Source organism: Macaca mulatta, chromosome 13, assembly GCF_049350105.2.
Source record: "Macaca mulatta isolate MMU2019108-1 chromosome 13, T2T-MMU8v2.0, whole genome shotgun sequence".
Classification (NCBI taxonomy): domain Eukaryota; kingdom Metazoa; phylum Chordata; class Mammalia; order Primates; family Cercopithecidae; genus Macaca; species Macaca mulatta.
The window spans coordinates 10166739-10184465 of NC_133418.1; the positions used below are offsets into that span (position 1 = coordinate 10166739).

The following is a 17727-nucleotide window of genomic DNA, read 5'->3' on the forward strand; positions in this document are numbered from 1 at the left end:
CAGTTGTCTACCAAAGGCTCCATATTTATAGTGGCTTTGTAGTAAAGGACTGAAGTCTTATATTCTGTTTTTTTTTTTTTTTTTTTCTAAAAATCAGTGACAGGAGTAGATGTGCCTATGAGTGGGTGTGAGTAGCTGTCTGCTACTTGTGACCTATTTAACAGAATGAAGTGCTCTGAGGCCTGCATGAGAGTGGAAAACATCTGCATGAGTTTTGACATTCATTCAACAAAAACATATTATGCGTCTATTTTGACTAGACTCTATGGGAGGTGTTGTAGATACAGTGATGGTTAAGACATGGTTTGCCTTTCAGGAAGCTGGTTGTTCATTTTGAGACCAAAAAGGATAAAGCAGAAGAATCAGCAAGAATTGATGAACTTTTTGGAAAGGGCTATCCAAAAAACAGCAATTTACAATACACACGTTGGAATGTATTAGTGAACCGAGCATTAGGTCCAACTTCGTAACAACACGTCTGAAAATAGAAGGAAGGGCATTGAGATAATTGTAGACAAATGGAAAAAAAATGTAACCAGACCCTCTTTCATGTCATATACCAAAAATAAAATCGAGATAGAGAAATGAGTTCAATTAAAAAAAAAAACAAAAACTCCAATGGCAGGAAAATCAGCACGGCTGGTGACTCCACCTTTCAGGTCTCTGTTCAAATGTGACCTTCCCGGAGGCCTTTCTAAAGCAGCGCCTCCTTCCTTCCTCTCCGTCCCCTCACCCCGCTCTGTACCATGGTAGCTTTTATCACCACCAGACCTTCCAGTATAGATTTGCTTGTTCATATTCAATTTGTGTTTCCCACCCAAACAAACGGAAGACCCATGAGGGCAGAGAGATTATTTTGATCCCAGCTGTATTTCCAGTACCTCAAAGCAGGCATTTAATGAATATTTGTAGAAGAAATGAAGATGGGATGAACTCTTTCTTGTTCATTACCAACAGACTTGCAAGAGTAAAGGCGAGGAGGCTTAATTACATTATGATTTCTGCACAATAAAATCACAAAAGCAAGGTTTAGACGAAATTGTGTCAGACAAGCTCAAGGAATGAAGAACTATCATGTATAGAGTTATCCAAAGTCGTAGAAAAGGCATGTGTCTTAGTCTGGGCTGCTACAACCAAATACCATAACTAGGGTGGCTTGTAAACAACAGAAATGTATTCCTCACAGTTTTGGAGGTTGAGAAATCCAAGATCAAGGTGCCAGCAGATTTGGTGTCTGGTGAGGGCCCACTTCCTGGCTGATAGATGGCAGCCCTCATGACTGAATCACCTCCCAAGGGCCACAACCCCTAAGACCATTATATTGGAGGTTAGGATTTCAACATACGAATTTTGGGAGGACACAAACATTCAGTCTATAGTCGCATCATCACCCTAACAGATGAAAAAATGTGAGTAGGGGATTGCAGAAGAGACACACATAAAGGAACTCATGGAAAAATGACACTTTCAGTAAGAACCAGGGGATGTAAATTAGAGCAAATTTGAGATACTGGTGCACTCACACAGTATCAAGTGTTTAAAAGTTTTTATGAAACACTCTCACACCTGTAATTTAATTTATAATTTGGTGCTGGGAAGAAGAAAGGCAACATGAGCCAAGTCAGTTGGGTGCTGGGACCAGCTTGCATCTTCTTGCAAGAGCCCAGGATGTGCATCACTTCTTGGCTCTGTTCAGTGATGTCATGTTGGTAGCTTAAAATTGGTGGCCATTGTGGAGTCTTTACACCACAGAAATTGGCAGTTGTCACAAATCAGCACTCTCTTCCCCAGCATATCACAACAAGGTTTGAGAGATGCCCAATGATACTACTCCTGGCAATTCAGCTTAGGAAATAATTTAATAAAATAAAATCATTAGGCTGGGCGCGGTGGCTCAAGTCTGTAATCCCAGCACTTTGGGAGGCCGAGACGGGCGGATCACGAGGTCAGGAGATCGAGACCATCCTGGCTAACACGGTGAAACCCCGTCTCTACTAAGAAATACAAAAAATAGCCGGGCGAGGTGGCAGCGCCTGTAGTCCCAGCTACTCGGGAGGCTGAGGCAGGAGAATGGCGTGAACCCGGGAGGCGGAGCTTGCAGTGAGCTGAGATCCGGCCACTGCACTCCAGCCTGGGCTACAGAGCGAGACTCCGTCTCAAAAAAAAAAAAAAAAAAAAAAAATCATTAGAGATATAAAATAATGTAATAAAACTTATTATCCTGATGATTAAAAATTATGCAGCAACTATCAATTATAATGATTAATATTATGAACAGATTATCAAAATTGTGAGACTTAAATATTTACAGGGTTAAGCAAACATTATGAATTGTTTTGTACAATTTTTATGGTTACAATATTGACATTTGTTTGCATCTAGACAAGGAGAAAACTTAAAAACTTGGACTTTGAAGATAGACTTTGGGAGTTCAAGTTCAAGCACTGCCACGTGGTGTCTCTGTGATCCTGGGCAAATCCTTTAATCTCACAGTACGTCAATTTTCTTATCTGAAAAATGGGGATAATCACATTAATTAGCTACTTAGCTATATTTTATATTTCCATTTTTCCTATTTTTCTATTTAAACTATAGTAACTGTTTAATAATAAAAAATGTAGGAGGAACAGACAGAAATAAAAATTGTTGTACTTAGACTACGTGCTGACAAACTACAGCCTGTGGGCCAAATGTAGCCTGCTCTCTGTTTCTGTGGATTAAGGGTATCAGGAAACAGCATTGCCTGTTTGTTTGCAGATTGTCTTTGGCCACTTTTGCTCTTTGAAGATAGAGTTGAGTCGTTGAGACGGCAAAACCTAGAATATTTACTATTTTGTCCTTTATGGGAAAAGTTTGCCAATGCCTGGTTTAGGTGAAGGAGGTTTTGGGCAGTTTTTGACCCTTACTTTTCTATTTTCCTGTTATGTCCTTTTCTCTTCTTCTGTTTTCTAAGCATTCAGAGAGGGAGAGGTACAGAGGGGCCGGCAGAGGCCTTTGAACACCTTATTAGATTTTAACTGTGCAAGGAGAGGAGAGTGAGGTTCGAGAAGGAGGATTCGGTGAGGACGTTGCACAGGGTTCTTCGGCTGCTTCCGCCTTTTCTTTATCTTCAGGCTTGGGGCCACACGGCTTGCATCTCTCTTCCTTCCTCCAACTTCTCCAGTGCTCTCTGGAGTCCCCCGCTTTAGATTCTGGCTGCTTCAGCAATGACCCAGAAAAGGAGCTGACTGCAGCCGGAGGAGAACCACCACCGGCTTTCAGACTCTGCCTTGACCTCACAGGTTACGCATTTCCTCCCCTCCACGATTTCAGAAGTGTGGGGTCATGCAGGTAGAAAAGATGCGAGACAATCGGGAAATTCTGAGTAGCGGATTTATGCTAATATTAAGGAGTAAGTGAGATTTGCATTGCTACATTAAAAAAAGGTTATTATCTAAGAGGCAAGCTAAATTTTGTATGGGTGATGTCTGAGATTTGCTTCAAAATTATCCAGTGGTGGATGGGAGAATACATGAAATAAGATTAGCCAAATGTTGCTAACTGCTGACCCTGGTGGTGACTGCACCCTCCTTCCTTATATCCTTCCCTCTACTTTTCTATATGTTTGAAAACTTCCATAATAAAGAGTAAAATACAATGTAGAAACAACTCAATACCTGCTGGACAAGAGAATGAGTGGCTCTTACAAGTAATAAAATGCACTACAGTAAAAAGCAACATGGAACAATATGGATGTGTCTTAGATATATATTATTGAATAGGTTCCAGAAACATTTTTTAGAATGATGTCCTTTTATATAAAGTGAAAACAACTAAAGTTAACATGCTCTCTCTCAAATATGTGAAAGCATCTTCATATATATTCACACACACGGTTAAAATGTAGTTTTTGTCATATAAATGCTCTTAAATATAAATGTGTGTGTGTGTGTGTTTGGACAGTGATTACATCAGGGTTGGGATGGGTTAGGAAAACGTAAGCGTCATTAAGTTCTAGATCTCATGTTAGGTAGTAGATTGTGATTGTTTACTTTATTATTAAACAAACAGATAAAAAACAAGCTCTTCAGGGACCAATATAGAATCTGTGTCTTGAACCAAGGATTATGACTAACCTAATTCTGTGTCCCTGAGTCCACTTTGAACACAGGTGGGCAAATGAAACAATGTGGTTTCTTTTCTTAAAGTGGCCGATCCTCTATCTTATGTTGATTCTTTTGTTTTAACTTTCTGAAAAAATTCTGAAGGTGAATTTTTTCACTCCCAACCCTACAAAAGCTGGGGAGAGGGGATGGTAAATAGTGTCTGGAAACCTCACACTTCCATGCACTGCCCACAGGAAAAACACACGTCTTATGTAATAAATGCCACTTCTGCAAGAACTAAGGATGAGAGCAGACATCAACAACAGAAGCCAAGAATAATTTATGAACTAAAAAATAAATGTGATCTGTCTAGTATTTCGAATGCTATGGGAATATATAGGGACTCTTCCACAGAAAAGGTGGAGTGTGTGTTTCTTGTAAGTTCCTCAAGGCAGGAGCCTTCTCGTTCCTTGATGCAGCCCAGCACCGGACACTCTGTGTCTTGCTGCAGCATAGGCATTTAAGAAGTGTCTGCAGAATGGATACAGTGTGTGTCACTTGGACTTTTCCAGCCTGTGTGAGCAAATGGGTCCAATCAGCAGGACTTAGCTAAGTTTCTCTGCTCCTGTCTCTACACTCAACTCTCATTGTTTTTTTCCATGACGTCCTGCCAGTAGTTCTGGACACACAAAGGTGCTTCATGTTTTGTGTTTATTTTCCTGTTCTTGCGGTCCTCACCCATTGGCATCTCTGCCCATGCCACCCTTCAGGGCTACTGGTTAATGCTACTGGGTTCCAAGAAGGCATTGCCACCAGTGGAGAAGCCATCCAGATGCCACCTGGGCTGTAGCCTCTGCCAGCTTCGGTGCTGGAGCCAGCTTGTGCACTCCTGGAAGCTCCTTCTTTCTTGGCTCATAGATTCAGCCAGTTCTCTAAGCAGGGGTGGTGGGCTAGAAGCCCCCTCCCACAGGGCTCAGGCACCAGCCCATTCTCCTCCTCCCTGGCATGCCTGCAAAACCCACTTCCTCATTCTTCTTCAGAAAAGCAAAGCAAAACAAAGCCTCCTACAAAGGAACTCCCAGAACCCACTGCCCAGTGGTTTTTCAGAAACTGTCCAGACTACAGCCACCAGACTCCTGGTGGAGGTTGAGCTTCAGGGGCCGGGAACTACTACTCAGCCAGCTTCCAGGACAAGGGGAGAGAAAGCTTTAGATAAAAAAAGTGGGAGAGATAAAGCAAGAATGAAGGAGGGGAAACCAACATTTAAATGTCTACAATGTGCAAGATTTGACATGTTTTGCTCAATTGAATCCTCAAAAAACAAACAAAAAACCCACCAGGCAAAGATTATAATTCACATTTTAGAGGTAAGGAAACTGAAGCTCGCCTAATTTAAACATTACGTTCTAGAGAGTGTGGTTTAGATGTGTGGCAGCAATGGGCTTCTTAATACTGGATCCGAGGATTCAACAGCTGAAAAACAACTGGCCAAGCAGGGGCTGGTCTGAGTCAAGGTTACAGTCAGGAGCAGAGCAAGTATTTGCTTTCCTGGGGGCAGACTAGTTACCAGGAAGAGTTCCTCTCCCGAAACTGGCAGAAGGAACATCTGGAATCTGGGGGACCAGGGGGACAGTAATAAGGATTCCTTCACAGGGAAGGAAGAATCAGAAGTAGGAACTGAGTGTTCCTTTCTCCCACAGTGTTTCCCGGTTTTTTGCTTTCTTAGCCTGTGGCCTGTGACCAATCAAAGTGTCACTGTCCCACTGGATGGAGGTGAGGTGTCCAGTGTTCAGTCCTGCCGCTGGGTCTGAGGCTCCTCTCCCAGGAAATAAGAGTGTGTGTCCCTGGATCCTTCTGAGCCCACTGCAGGGGCAATGTGGATTTAGCCCCCAGAAAGCACAGAAACAGCTAAGAACAGTCTGTGAATGAAATTAGTCTCAAAGCCATGCTATACCTCAGGCTGACTGTTCACCTTGTTATATTTCCCACCCCAAACTGCTGTTTTCAAATATAGGCTTTATTATTCAGGTTTGGTGAGGCCAACAGATCAGGAGACAACAGCCATTGAAAAGACAGTGGTATCCCCCAGATCCCAGCAGGAGGGGTACACCACACCATGGCGGTTGGGAGGGTGCCTGGGGAAGCACTAGAGACGGTCAGGAGGCTGAGGGAGGGAGGGGAAGCTGTGGACAGAGCCTTTCTGATGGTTTCTGTGGGAAGGAGTGGGTGAGGCAGGGTAGGCAGGCTTAGGATTGGCTGGTTTGAATGGTTTCCTCGGGCTCTGGGGTGCATGGGCTGTCCCTCACTGGGCGTGGGTAGTGACCCTGAGGGTGAGAGTTCCATAAAAGAGGTGGTTGGGGTGTGGCTCTGGATTGGTCGATTTGCATTTGAAAAACATGCTGCAGAAGCAAGCAAGTTGTTTACTATCTCTAGGAATTGGCTAACCTGGGAGGGGCCCAGGTATCAAGACAACAAGGTCCCACGTATCAAAGCATCAGAAACACATGGTTAATACAATTGGGACAGCCAAGTGCAAAGGGGTTGCCGGAAAAACTCCAGCAGGCCTGCGCACTGGGGTGGAATCTTGGGAAGTTCAAGCCATTTGCCGCGGGGAGGAACCTGGCTCCTCCTCTTCCTGGGTGGAACCGGGAATTCCATCTGCGAGGCAGGAAGCACAGTAGCAGCGCTCTGGCTTTGCAGAGGATCCCTGTTTCTCTTTTCCCCCTCTTTTTGCACAGTAAATTCCATTTTTCTCACCCTTCAAAGCGTCTGCAAGCCTAATCTCTCATGGCCATGTGACAAGAACCTGGCTGTTAGCTGAACTAAGGACAAAGTCCTACAACACAGTTACGTACTGCCTTGTCATACAGCTCATCAGAAGTTCTGCACGGAAATTCAGTGGCCAACAGTAAAGAGCCAACAAAATAAATATGCTCCCAATTTTATTTTATTTTGTCAAGAATACCAAATATCCTTTATGAAGCATGGTAAAACAACTGCCATAAAACCTTACAAGCATTAGCAGCAAAAACTTAGTGCTGCATAGAAATGCAGTCTTGTATTTGTAGCCTTGGCAATATCCAAAAAGGATGTATACTAAGCCTCAAACATTTTATAATTAAAGCCTGAGTTTCTTCACAATTCGTTCTTGCTCTATCCCAGCAAAGAGGCTGCTCCATCCAGGAGAGGGGAACTGCAGTCAAGGCTGTCTTTCGGCTTCTGCGGGGAAGGGTGTGGCTCCTTAGGGCATTGCATTGGCCTCACATGTCCCCTTTTAATGTGTCCCAGGCATTAATACAAGATCAGCTCAGCCTTGACCCCACCTGCAATGAATTTTAAGACAAGCCTTTCTCTGGTCCCTGGAGCAGGTTTTCTGGACAAATGTTGCTCCCAGGAATCCATACCAAGTACTAACAGTGACCACAGCAGCAGCTCGGAGATATCAGGGGGAAGAATGGGGGATGCAGGGGGACCTCAGTCCGGTATCATCAGCATCCCTCTGCTGATTAGAGCCACAGGGTGTCCTAGTATCCTAGTTCTGCAAGCCCTCCTGGACATTCTTACTCCTGCTGTCAGTGGGAGCACCTCGATTAAGTCTAGAACCCATGACTTGGGAATGTAAGCTCTCTTTGGTCAATTATTCCAGCTTGAGTTAGTGACAGTACCATCTTTATCACATCTGGGGAAACTTCACCGTGCATCTTATCTCAGCATTTGGGCTTTCTTGAGTAATATTCAGGGGTAGCTCCCAGTCTCCCAGGCTGCAGGCCTTTTTTGGAGCCTTTCTTCCCCATCTAGCACATTCGGAGCTTCTCACTGTGCTTTTCCCATTAGCCCATGATGATTTGGCTTCTGTCTTAGTGACAGAGCTTCCCCACTCTGTTGTCCTTAAGCCAACAGGGACCATGACCTCCTGGTATGGAACTTTCTAGGCCTCTGCACCTTTTCTGAGAAGCGGGCTCTTCCCCAGCCGCACTCCAGGTGCAAAGTGACCCTCGGCAGATGACTCCCAGCGCTTCCACTCCGGGTGAGGATGACCTTCTTGCCGTGTCCTCCTCAGTATGCAGTTCTTTTCCTTGGCTTTTGAATGTTCAAGATGCTGTACAGTGTTTCTGTTGCATAGATATTTTTTGGAAGTGGAGAGATATTCCCTGAGTGAATGGGTACCACTTAAGCGTGGGTCCTCAGCGGCAGACTGAGATCATCTAGAGAGGTGAAACAACAATGCCACTGGTATCTGGACCCATGCCCAGGGGCTCTGCTGTAAGTGATTGGGGTCCTGGGTGTTTCTAATGAGTGGCGTGGGCCTGAACCCCCAGTTTGACTTCTTTCGTTTCTGACACCTGTGGTCTGGTACTCTGGGCCCTTTGCATTTTGTATCAGAAATTCATTCATTCACTTATTGCTCTACCCTAGCATACTCCTCTAAATTTTTGTCTCATGTGGGTCTTCCTTGTGGGAGCTTTAAAATCAGTAAATTTCGACTTACCAAAACACCCTGTGTTTCTGATTTTAAAGACAAGCAAGGCAAAGTCCCTGTCCCGCACCTCCATGTCCATCTAGGAAGTTCAGTACTTTTTCCTGGCATGTTCACGTCCCAGTGTTTTCCCCCAGTGGTCTGTTTAACTATCTGTGTGTGCCCCTGGATCCCTCAGAGGAATCCAGCCTGATCGATGCTGTTTGGAAAGCCGAGGTCTATAGGTTTCCCAATGTCAAAGACATGTCAAATAAATGAATGGATGAGATGTGGTGGTGCTTGGCATCCGTCGGGGGCGGGATGTTCTCACAGCTAACAAGGAAAGTCTTCCCTGTAATCTAAGGAGAAGATTTGAGTAGTAGCCCAGGAATCATTCCCTCCTGCTCAGATATTAGTCTTCTTTCTCTTTAAGATTGCCTGCTGCCAATGGCACTCCAGCCTTGAGCTCCTTTATCTCATTGGGAAAAGACCCTCAAGTTCTCCCCTTTAGTTTCAACCTTAACGTATTCCCAGTGAAGTAGGGGACACTTGGGAGTTTGGTGTGAGCAGAGGGTAACTTTTCCAAGTCATCATGGGCACGGTTCTGTGTTTTCTGTTCTCTGGATTCAGAATTTCCTGTTTAAAAGCCTGAAAGAATATCGCTGTTGGGCACAGAGTACTTGCTGAGCTCTGACTAAATACAAGCCTGTGATTAAATTATTTCAGACTCTAATAAAAATATTTTTAGAAGAAAGTCCTTTGGGAATTATGTAGAGTGCTGAGTGCATTTTTCTTGACAGACACTTGGATCTGTCTTGTCTTTCTGAGTCAGCTTATCCTCAGCAATGTCCATCCTGGGGAAACTCAGGAGACATATTTTCAAAGTCTTGTCTTGTCTTTCTGAGTCAGCTTATCCTCAGCAATGTCCATCCTGGGGAAACTCAGGAGACGTATCTTCAAAGTCAAAAGGCTGGGTTGATTTCAGACACCTCCTGGAGATAAAGGATCCCGATAAGACTTCTAATGGTCTGGCCAGCGCATTTTGTATATATATTTCTCCTCTCTCTTCTTCATTTAACCCTTTAATTAAAAATTTCCTGTAATACACTTGAAATGTCAATATTTCAAGGGAGAAAATTGATGAAGGGATTACCTTCAGCTTCCCTTTTCTCTGCCTCTCAATTCCCGAAATACAGACAATCTGGTGGTAGGGTGGGATGGCTTAGGGGGAGCATGAGTTTCTTCACTTTCTCATGCCAACTGACAACACCTACACAAAAACTTTTAACTAAATCACAATTTTTCTCCAATAGCCCAGCATTTTCTCAATTTCTTCCTGCTTAAAAGCAGATTTTTAAACTTTTATTTTAAATTCAGGGGTACATGTGCAAGTTTGTTACATGGGTAAACTTGTGGTCATGGGAGTTTGTTGTACAGATTATTTCATCGCCCGGGTATTAAGGCTAGTACCCATTAGTTATTTTTCCTCATCCTCTTCCTCCTCCCATCCTCCATCGTTTGATAGGCCCCATTGTGTGTTGTTCCCCTCTATGTGTTCATGTGTTCTCATCATTGAGCTCCCACTTATAAGTGAGAACATGCAGTATTTGGTTTTTTGTTCCTGTGTTAGTTTGCTAAGGATAACGGCCTCCAGCTCCATCCATGTTCCTGCAAAGGACATGATCTTGTTCTTTTTTATGGTTGCATAGTTTTCCATGGTGTAAATGTACCACAGTTTCTTCAGACTATCATTGATGGATATTTAGGTTGGTTCCCTGTCTTTGCTGTTGTGAATAGTGTTGCAATGAACATAATGGGTGCATGCATCTTTATAATAGGATGATTTATATTCCTCTGCAAATGTACCCAGTAATGGGCTTACTGGGTTGAATGGTGTTTCTGTCTTAGGTCTTTGAGGAATTGCCACACAGTCTTCCACAATGGTTGGACTAATTTACACTCCTACCAACTGTATATAGGTATTCCTTTTTCTCCACAACCTCGCCAGCATCTGATCTGGTTTTTTTTTTTTGTTTGTTTGCTTGCTTTTTAGTAATAGCCATTCTGACTCGTGTGAGATGGTATCTCATTGTGGTTTTGGTTTGCATTTCTCTAATAATCAGTGATTTTGAGCTTTTTTCATATGATTGGTGACTACATGTGTATCTCCTTTAGAAAAGTGTCTTTTCTTGTCCTTTGTCCACTTTTTATGGTTTTTTTTTCTTGTAAATTTGTTTAAATTCCTTATAGATGCTGGATATTAGACCTCTGTCCGAGGCATAGTTTTCAAAAATATTCCCCCATTCTATAGATTGTATGTTTACTCTGCTGATAGCTTCTTTTGCTGTGCAGAACCTCTTTAGTTTAATTAGATTCAGTTTGTCAGTTTTTGCTTTTGTTGCAATTGCTTTTAGCATCTTCATCATAAAATGTTTTCCCGTGCCTCTATCCTGAATGGTATTGCCTAGGTTGTCTTTCAGTGTTTTTATAGTTTTGGGGTTTACATTTACCTCTTTAAACCATTTTGAGTTAATTTTTGTATATGATGTAAGGAAGGAGTCCAGTTTTAATTTGCATATGGCTAGCCATTATTCCATCGTCATTTATTGAATAGGGAGTCCTTTCTCCATTGCTTATTTTTATCAGGTTTGTCGAAGATCAGATAGTTGTAGGTGTGTGGTCTTATTTCTGGATGCTCTATTCGATTCAGTTGGTCTATGTGTCTGTTTTTGTACCAGTACCATACTGTTTTGGTTGTTATAGCACTGTAGTATAGTTTGAAGTTGGGAAGTGTGATGCCTCCAGCTTTGTTCTTTTTGCTTAGGATTGTTTTGGCTATTCAGGCTTCTTTTGGGTTCCATATGAATTTTAAAATAGTTTTTTCTGGTTCTGTAAATAATGTCAATGGCAGTTTAATAGGCATAGCATTGAATCTATAAATTGCATGGGCAGTTTGGCCATTTTAAAGATATTGATTCTTCTTATCCATGAGCATAGAATGTTTTTCAATTTGTTTGTGTCATCTCTGATTTCTTTCTTTCTTTCTTTCTTTCTTTCTTTCTTTCTTTCTTTCTTTCTTTCTTTCTTTCCTTCCTTCCTTCCTTCCTTCCTTCCTTCTTTCTTTCTTTCTCTTTCTTTCTCTCTCTCTTTCTTTCTTTCTTTTCTTTCTTTCTTCCTTCCTTCCTTCCTTCCTTCCTTCCTTCCTTCCTTCCTTCCTTCCTTCCTTCCTTTCTCTCTCTCTCTCTCTCTCTCTCTCTCTCTCTCTCTCTCCTCTCTCTTTCTCCTCTCTCTCTCTCTCCCCCTTTCTTTCTTATAGAATGAGTGGACATGACATAATCACAGGACTGCAGCTCAATGATGTCAGGGTCAGTGCCTGTTTTGGTTTGGCCTTTTCCTCATGGTCATAAGATGATTGTTGGAGTGTCAGACATAGTGTCTGTATTCCTGGCAGGCAGAAGGGAAAGCAAAACATCAGCCACATTTTTACCTGTATCTGGAAGCCCTTCCCGGGGCTCCCTGAAGGTTTGTGCTTATGTTTCATCAACTGGAATTGCCATATGGGCTTCTCTGTCCCCAAGGGAGCCATCCAGTGTTAAGCACTCAATTTTCTACTCTACATTAGTGCAGACTTTTTAAAAGGGTTTCTGTTTTCATCAATTACAGTCCCAGTTTCCTAGGAACCTAGCAAAATGCTTCTGTGGGCTGGTTTCGAAGACAGCAGGGTGGCCATGCCACACGAGCCTTCAGATGTGTACCTCTGCTCTGCAACAAGGATCCATGATCTGGTTCTCAGGCCTGCCTTTCCTTATCTTGGGGCAACTTCTTCCCCCAATGGGGATATTGTTTTAAAGGTTAAGGGGCAGTCAGTGCTCCCTGATTTTGGAAAGAAAGTGAATCTGGGGTAAGGCAAAATGTCAGCTCTACATGCAGTACAGCAGTCCTGGAGTGCTCAGACAAGACCCAGGGTGGGTTGACACTTACATATCTGAGTTCCTGTTGAGCACATGACGTATGCTTTTATGCTGAGACTCTCAGAAAGAAAGGAAGGAAGAAAGAAGGAGAAGAGAGGAGAGAGGGAGAGAGGAAAAAGAAAGAGAGGAGGAGAAAAAGAAAGAAAGAATAAGAAAGATGAGAGCAGAGAGGGAGGAAGAAAGGAAGGAAAAAGGAAGAAGGAAGGAAAAAAGAGAGCAAGAAAGAAAGGAGAGAGAGGGAGGAAGGAAGGAAGAAAGAACAAAAGAAAAAGAGAAAAACAACGAAATAAGCAAAAAAATCTAAACTGAATCACAGAGGAGAATGTGGTCAATGCAAGTTACCACAATATGCTGTGGGAACACAGGAGGGGAGAAGTGATGTTCAGGGTGGCCATGTGTGTCAGTGGTGGAGGGCAAATAGGAAAGAGGACAAGGTCAGTGCAAAATCACAGGAGAAAGAACATCTTGTTCATTCATTCATTCATTCAACAAATAGTAATTTTTCCTTTCTTGGCTAGGAAAAACAGACATGTCCCCTGTCCTGTGGGAGCTTAAGTCTCATGAAGATGACAGACAAAGATAATATAATGACCCCGATAAAATGTAAACCTGTGGAAAGTGTAGGGAAGGAGAGAGCTGTGTTTACTATAAGTGGATATAACCAGGGGATTTCCCCCACCCAGGGAGGTCAGAGAAGGATGTTTAGGAGTGGGTGATATTTCAACACCTCAGAGGAGGGCGAGAGATCCTTTTAGGAGAAACAGACTGGGTAGTGAGCAGGGCTGGAAAGGGCTGGCCAGGTATGGGGAAAGGTGAGTGGTCTTGACCCATGAAAATGGCGGGGAATGAACGAGAGACAACGAGGTACCAGGGTCTGTGCCTGGCATTTTCTCTGCTTAGAATTTATATTACACTTAGAACAATTCTGTAAGGTAAGAATTCCCTTGGTTTTGGTTCTCCCAGAGGTAGATCCTGAGATAAAGACTTGGATGCTGTCAATTCATGGGGGAAGAGATTCCAGGAAGCAAGGATGAGGGGGCAGGGAGACTGGCCCAGTCTCCCTTCCCAGTCTTAATTGGTGTTTCCAATTAAGGAAACACCATGCTAAGGGTGACTTATGGAGGTCACATGCCATGGTCAATGGAGTTCGTATCCACCAGGACTTTCTCAAAAATACATACAAGTTCTCCCACAAATTTTTTCTTGAAGGAATGGACATAGCTCAAGAGTGAGGGGTTCCTGAGACACCTACTACAGGTGTTGTATTCATTTTAAAGCCAAGGATCAGAAAATTTCAGTCCTTTGGTTAAATTTACATGGCTGGTAAATGACAGAGCAGGGACTTGAACTGAGGTGGGTTGTGATTGCAAAGTTCATACTCTTGCCATCATAATTTGCTGTCCTCTTCCCTATGTATTAAAACATAATTGTCAAGAATATAACGATTCTAATGGATATTAATATCAATATTGCTGTGCTATTTTTTCTAACATTCATTAATTCTTTCAGCCCTAAAGGTGATGTTGAACCTCTGATTCTGCTACAGTACTAAGATTTATTACATCATTGGAGGGAAGTGAAGAGATGATGTGACATGATCTACAAAGCAAACCAACTGGCCCTGTGAGTACTTAATCCAAGCGTAACATTGTGAAAAGGATAAAAATAGAGTCTGTGGTAGATTAAAGATGCCCATGAATTCTTTGCTACTTCTTTCATTGAAAAATGGAGTTTAAATCCTCTCTCCCTAAATCTGGAGTGGTCTTAGTGACTTGATTGACCAATAGAATGAGACAGAAGTGACTTTCTGAGACTTCTGAGAATCCCTGTAGCTTGCAACTGGAACTCTTAAATGGAACACTTCCTCTTGGAGTTCTGAGGGACCACTGAAGGAATCCAACTACTCTGAGGCTGCCATGCTGGAGAGGTCCCAGCTAAGTGCTCCAGTTGAGGGTCTCGGCTGAACCCAGCCTTCCAGCTGTCCTTGCCAAGGTGCCAGATGTATGGGAGCCCCTCCAGACCAGACCATCTTGTGCCACCAAGTCAGCTCTGTTGATGCCACATGGAACAGATGAATCACTCAGCTGAGCCCCATCCAAATTCCTGACCTACGAAATTGTGAGGTAAAATAACATATTTTTATGTTAAACCTCTAAGTTCTGGGCTAGTTACCCAGGAATGGAGGACTGGAACATTCCCACCACTTTCTGTTTCCTCTAGTCATGGCAGTATTACTCTTCTTAGAGGGCTATGTAGCATCTTCAGTGTAGGCTGAAATGTCAGACTGAAGTTCAGCTGTTTGGACTAAGTTCTGTTATAGACACATTTAGCAATCATTAGAAGTTTGAGAAACTCTCTGTTTTTCTCTGTTTGTTAGCCATGCCTGGAATTTTCAATCATACATCTGAAGAATCTGCTCACATAGGTAAAAGCATGCTCCCTTCTTGTCATTGAATTTTAAGCTGCGGACACAAGTCTTATGAATTCATCTATAAACATAAGCATACAAAGCAGTAGAAGCCACACCTACGGTGAGGAGCTCTCCATATGGGGTTGGTAAGTAAAGCAATAATCATGGGAATGCTTTCTCAGACAAAGTATAGCAGAAAGTAGAACAAAATCTTGGGGGAATGGCCACAATTAAAGAGGCAGGCTTGAAAGGCATAAGAATGATATAGTAGACTTTGGGGAATCAGGGGGAAGAGTGGGAGGGTGGTGAGGGATAAAAGACTACGCATTGGGTACTGTGTACACTGCTCGGGTGACAGGTGCACCAAAATCTCAGAAATCACTGCTAAAGAACTTATCCATGTAACCAAAACCACCTGTTCCCCCAAAACTATTGAAATAAAAAAATAATAAAAAGGTGGACTTGGAAGGCAAAGGGATGATTTGCAGAGCTCAAGTCAAGGATGGAGGAGGGTTTCAGAAGGAGGCATTGGTGTCCGTGTCACAAAGATGTCCAGGATAAGATCACGGCTTACTTGCCTTGCAGGCACCCTTATGATAGTTCCCTGTGACCTCAGCTATAAGTTTGTGTAGTTCTATATGTAGTGTTGGGCAAAACAATTTTTTGTCACTAATTGTGTTACTGATTTAGTGAGGCATCTTTGAGAACAAAGCCTTGCTGTGATTTTGTTTTTCATGTAACCACAGTCAGCTGTCTCCTAGGGATATGCCCCTTATCCACTGGGTGCATGGGGGGACCACTCTACCAAGTCTTTGGTCTATTTTTACAACTTTTCAAAAAGGTTGGGTTATTAGAGCATTCTAGTTCTGATTTTTTAAAAATTTTACTTTAAACAAAATTTTAAGTTCTGAAATACATGTGCAGAACATGCAGGTTTGTTACACAGGTATACATGTGCCATGGTGGTTTACTGCACCTATCAACCCTCATCTAGGTTTTAAGCCCCGCATGCATTAGGTATTTGTCCTAATGCTTTCCTTCCTCTTACTCCCCACTCCCCTGACAGACCCCCGTGTGTGATGCTCCCCTCCCTGTGCTCATGTGTTCCCATAAGACTTGTTCTTGCTCACTTAAAGTTTTAATCTCATGATTTAGTTCTTTCTTTTGATTCACTACATGTGCTTGTGGATGTGGGAGGTTGGCCACTTCACACCCCCTTTGTCTCCCCCGGGCTCACACTTCTGCTTTGGTTGGAGCTGCCGGTGGGGGAAAGAGAAAGCTGTCAAAGACCCCCTGGTGGCTGCCTCTGACCAGGCTTCTGTCTTCTCCCTCCTGGCGGTGTGGCCTCTCTGTCTTGTCCTGAATAGCCACAGGGTATGCTTGCTGCTCCAAGCCAGGACTGCTGTCTGGAGGTGGGGGAAGGAGGGCTTGGGCTGGTTTCTCAAGGGTCCTGGGGAGAATGGGCTCATTCTCCCAGTTCCCTAGGGTTTTTGATGATGCTAATACCCCCGGCACCTTGATCCTTTCTGGCTGAGGAATCCTCAACATTTTAGACCACTTTCCCATAGCACGCCTCCCATTAAGAAGAAGCGGAGGCTTCTCTGAGCTCTCAGTACATCCTAACTGTCACGAAAAGTCCTTTTACCAACATCACCTAATCAAGTCCTTTTGACCCTGGAGAAAACAGAGGTTGAGAAGGCAAAGGGCTCCTCAGGGCCACAGCATGGTGCATGGCCAGTGGCCTTGCCAGGCTTCTCCCTGAGCTCTTCCAGTCTGGTGTTTATCCCACACCATGCACACATCTCCCAATAAATCACTGTGCATTTGAGAACTTCCTGTAGCTGAATGGTGTGTTGTTTTTAGATGTGGTAACCCAAAGTTTATGCAGTTTTCCAAATGTGACTGAAGCTGGGTTTTGTGTAAACACAGGATGCGGGCTTGACAGTAGCTGGCTGCGCTGCCCTTTCACTAGGGTGGGACGATGTAGGAGGGATGCTGCCAGGAAATGGTCACAGTGACCCCTGGGTTTCTTTTCAGGGCTGTCATGGATAGATTGGAGATCTTTATCTTGCAAAATAGCAAAGGTGACTTTCTGGAAGTCATTTTAAGGGAAAACTGTAATCTCAGAATACTTCCAGAGAAGTACAACTATCATTCCTGCCTACTCTCCACTACTTTGTCAGATCTTTTAAACTTTTTACTAGCTTGCCATTTTACTGGGTGGAAGACTTGCAAGTCGCCTGCAAGGGTGAGGTTTCCCTGCATGCTCCCTCATTTTAGGCCATGGAGAAGTAGTCATTTATCCTGATGGTTGGTTTTGGTCTCCGGGTTTCCTGTCTAGACCTGCTAAATGCCTGCTTGTCTCATGGCTGCATTTTGAAGTCATCAGGTTAGACTTGGGGCATGTTTGAAGTAGGACCTGAATTCAGGGTAGGTGATGGCTTCCTGACAAGGGTAGTTTCTCCAAACCTGGGGTTTTCACTCCAGCAAGTTAGGAGTGGGCATGATAAGAATATAAAATCATGAGGCCACTCAAATCAGACTTACTTAGCATACTAGAACAAGGAGGGTATCCCTTGATGTTGGCAGGGACAAAGAAAGTGAAATGGCTGTTTAAATATCATTAAGGAAGTGTGTGGAAGTCAGTCACAAAGGGGTGGTGCAGACTAAATCACCCAAAGGTTCAAGTAGCTCTGAGTCAATCAATGCGTGATTAATAAGTAAGGAATCACTTCAGGGAATTAGGGGTGTCACTTTTATTAAAAAAATTAAAAATAGGTAGAATTATCATACAATCCAGCATAC

The 17727-nt window shown here is 43.3% G+C and overlaps 1 long non-coding RNA gene across 1 annotated transcript; it reads left to right on the forward strand.

The window, feature by feature from the left end:
• Window positions 1-2380: 2380 nt before the first annotated feature.
• On the forward strand, window positions 2381-15820 carry LOC144333680 (uncharacterized). Its single transcript, XR_013402609.1, has 3 exons — window positions 2381-2492; window positions 14022-14635; window positions 14890-15820. It is a non-coding gene; the product is annotated as an uncharacterized LOC144333680 (long non-coding RNA).
• The last annotated feature ends 1907 nt before the right edge of the window (window positions 15821-17727 follow it).